This window comes from Cebus imitator, unplaced genomic scaffold (genome assembly GCF_001604975.1).
Source record: "Cebus imitator isolate Cc_AM_T3 unplaced genomic scaffold, Cebus_imitator-1.0 Scaffold260, whole genome shotgun sequence".
Lineage (NCBI taxonomy): Eukaryota > Metazoa > Chordata > Mammalia > Primates > Cebidae > Cebus > Cebus imitator.
The window spans coordinates 1,694,482-1,698,364 of NW_016107575.1; the positions used below are offsets into that span (position 1 = coordinate 1,694,482).

At 43.8% G+C, this 3,883-nt stretch overlaps 1 protein-coding gene across 3 annotated transcripts in view; it reads right to left on the bottom strand.

Moving 5' to 3' along the window:
- The window catches only part of MKRN1 (makorin ring finger protein 1), a 24,825-nt gene that overhangs the window by 19,601 nt on the left and 1,341 nt on the right, over positions 1–3,883 (bottom strand). The gene's annotated exons all lie outside the window — the stretch shown is intronic.

The following is a 3,883-nucleotide window of genomic DNA, read 5'->3' on the forward strand; positions in this document are numbered from 1 at the left end:
AGGGAAAGGGGGGACTGAGAGAGACTGCTGGATGAGAGGACGCTGGGAAGCCCAAGGGTGTTAAGAGGAGCAGCAGGTCAGGCGTTGTGGCCACACCCAGATAACTTCGTTCCTTAAGTTACATAAACCACATTTTAAAAACTTTTGGACCCGCATGGTGGCTCATACCTGTAATTCCAGCACTCTGGGAGGCTGAAGCAGGTGAATCACAATGTTAGGAGTTCAAGATCAGCCTCACCAACATGGTAAAACTCCATCTCTACTAAAAATACAAAAATTATCTAGGCGTGGTGGTGAGTGCCTGTAATCCCAGCTACTTGAGAAGCTGTGGCAGGAGAATTAATTGAGCCCAGAGGCGGAGGTTGCAGTGAGCTGAGATCATGCCACTGCACTCCAACCTGGCCAAGAGTGAGACCCTGTAGCAAAATAAAATGAAATGAAAATAACTTTTGAGGCTGGGTAGGGTGGTCCATGTGTGTAATACCAGGACTTTGGGAGACTGAAGCAGGTGGATCACCTGAGGTCAGGAGTTCAAGAGCAGCCTGGGAATGGTGAAACTCCATCTCTACTAAAAATACAAAAAAATTTGCCGGGCCTGATGGCGAGCACCTGTAATCCCAATATCTAGGGAGACTGAGGTACGAGAATCAGCCCTATAGGCGGAGATTTCAGTGAGCTGATATTGCGCCACTGCACTTCAGCCTGAGCAACACTTCTGAGGCCAAGAATGGTGCCTCACACCTGTAACCCCAGAAATTTGGGAGGCTGAGGCGGGTGAAATGCTTGAGCTTAGGAGTTCAAGACCAGCCTAGGCAACAAGGTGAGACGCTGCCTCTAACATTTTAATGCAAAAAAATACTAGCCGGGCATGGTGGCATGTGCCTGTAGTTCCAGCTTCTGGGGAGGTTGAGGTGCGAGGACTGCTTGAGCCTGAAGTGGAGGCTGCAGTGAGCCAAAACACTGCCACTGCACTCCAGTGTAGGAGACAGAATAAGACCCTATCTCAATAAAATAAGTAAAAAAAAATAAAGAAGAAAAGGCCAGGTGTGGTGGCTCACCCCTGTAACCCCAGCACTTTTGGCTGCTGGGTGGGTATATCATTTGAAGTCAGGAGTTCGAGACCAGCCTGGCCTGACCAACATGGTGAAACCCCTTCTCTAAGAATGTGGCAGGTGTCTGTAATCCCAGCTACTCGGGAATTGCTTGAACCCTGGAGGCGGAGGTTGCAGTGAGCCAAGAACCCACGACGGCACTCCAGGCTGAGCAACAGAGCAAGACTCCATCTCAAAAAATGGTTTTTGTGTATTATTTCAACTACCAGAACACTCATCTACCATTATAGAAGCACTCTGATAAAGCAGGCCCTAAATTCAAATTACAATTTCTCTTTAAATACTAACTGTTCTAACCTCACTAGGGAACTAGTAGCAGATGCAATGAGCATTTCTATTTCTTAGTATTCCTCTAACAAAAAATATGAAAAATAGCCTGATGGTGGCAGCATAACAGCTTCTTAGGAAAGTATTCTTAGGTTTTACTTAAGCTGCAGAAATAACACAATGAAAACCTCAGGAGAAACATTTGGAAAAATGTAACTGGTAAGAAAATACAGGTGATTCTAAGAATTAAAAACATTCTTATCAAACTTCCAACTTAAGAGGATTATCCCCTAAGTGAAGAAAATAGCCTTAGTCAAATTCCTAGATACACGAGTGATGTGCTATAGGAGAAATCACCAAACACTAAAACACATGTGTACCTGATTCTCTTTAACGGATGTTTACCTAGCAAACATTGAAAATGTTTATAATACAGTATATACATCTGCACTCTCTCATGCACACCTAATATTGTTTCTCCCATTGCAGGCATGCCATGTTTACTTACTGAATGACTGAATAAAGTAGTTATGGCTGGCGTACTGTGGTCTGGCGTAATCCCAGCTACTAGGGAAGCTGAGACAGGAGAACCACTTGAACCCAGGAGGCGGAGGTTGCAGTAAGCAGAGATCGAGCCACTGCACCAGCCTGGGCAACAGAGTGAGACTTCGTCTCAAAAAAAAAAAAGAAAGAAGGAAAAATATACATGTGCTCTGTCAAGCACTTCGTCCTTGAATTTACAAGTGTGTGTGTGTGTGTGTGTGTGTGTGTGTGTGTGTGTGTGTTTAAATAAAAGCAGAGGAATCTTACAAAGTTCCCATTCAAGTGGGTAATTCTAGGTATGACTTTACCAACATCATTCAAGCATTTACTGAGTATCTGCTCTATGCCAGGAACTGAGGAAAGCCCTGCAGATAAACTAGGGCCCTACTCTTCTCAGAGAGCTCAAAGTGTACAATGAAGACCATAGTTAGGCCGGGCACCATGGCTCACACCTGCAATTCCAACACTTTGCGTGGCTGAGGCGGGTGGATCACCTGAGGTCAGGAGTTGAGACTAGCCTGACCAACAAGGAGCAGTCCCATCTCTACTAAAAATACAAAATTAGCCGGGCCCGGTGGTGCATGTCTGTAATCCCAGGTACTTGGAGAGGCTGAAGCAGGAGAGTCCGTTGAACCTGGGAGGCAGAGGTTGCGGTAAACAGAGATGGCACCACTGCAATCCAGCCTCGTCAACAAGAACGAAACTCCGCCTCAAAAAAAAAAAAACAATTATACTTGACATTCCTTTATCTAAAGGAGAAAACTATTTTAAGAGATCATGTTGATACCTGGAACAACCGAAAACAATGTCAAACACTAAAACTCAAAACCTAACAAGGAATCTGCAGAACAACAAAAACTGCCTCAAGAAAAAAACCAAAAACTGTAAATCTAAGCCTTCCTCTTTCTTTTCTTTGTTTTTGACGGAGTTTTATACTCCTTCTCCCAGGCTGGAGTGAAGTGGCCAGGTCTCAACACATGGAAACCTCTGCCTTCGGGGTTTAAGTGATTTTTCTGCCTCAGCCTCCCAAGAAGCTGGGATTACAGGTGCCCACACCATCACGCCCAGCTAATTTTTGTATTTTTAGTAGAGACAGCCTTTCACCATGTTGGCCAGGATGCTCTCAAATTCCTGACCTCAGGCGGTCTGCCCGCCTCAGTCTCCCAAAATGCTGGAATTGCAGGCAGGAGCCACCGCGCCGGCCTAGCCACCCCAACTGGTCAGTTTTAATTTTTAAAAGTTCTAACTGGCACATATAGATCAACTGTAACATTGTAAAAGGGAAACGGATATTCAAATTCAAATAACTCTCTCAATGAGTAAAAACTTTGAAATCATCATTCCTTGTGATATTCCACTTTTACGATCCACCGATGAATAAGACAAGTGACCTGAAATTGCGTTTGGGCCTTATCCCATTATATAAAATAATTAAGCTTATCCTTCACACCTTAAAGGTATCGTATTGAAAACTGAGAGAGCTTCATCGTTGCCAGGAGAAATGTATCACAAAGACTGGGAAGGTTTCAAATTTCATCCTTAATACTACAAGTTCTTGTTAGGAATTATTTTTATATTTGCATATCAATAATACCATCCAGATGAAAATCGGCAATTCAGTTGATTTCTTCAACTGATAGAAAAAGATAAGCTTACAGTCGCTACTGATCACTATTTAGAAACCAGAATATAAAAAACATACAATTAAATGCCCTATGCTGCGTACAGCTAGGTAGTTTTTTACAAGCGTACACATCCGTACAACCGCCATCCCTTAATTTTTCTAAAATTTTCGTCTCCCATACCAAATCAAAATCAAACCTCTCTTCCGGGAGCAAAGAGCCCTTGCACACCCTTCAGAAGATGCGTAAATTTCAAAAGAGGAACACAGCGCTGGGGGAGGGTAATAATCGCCGCTCAAAAAACCGCAGGTGGATTAGACGACCCCGGCCCCCTTTTGC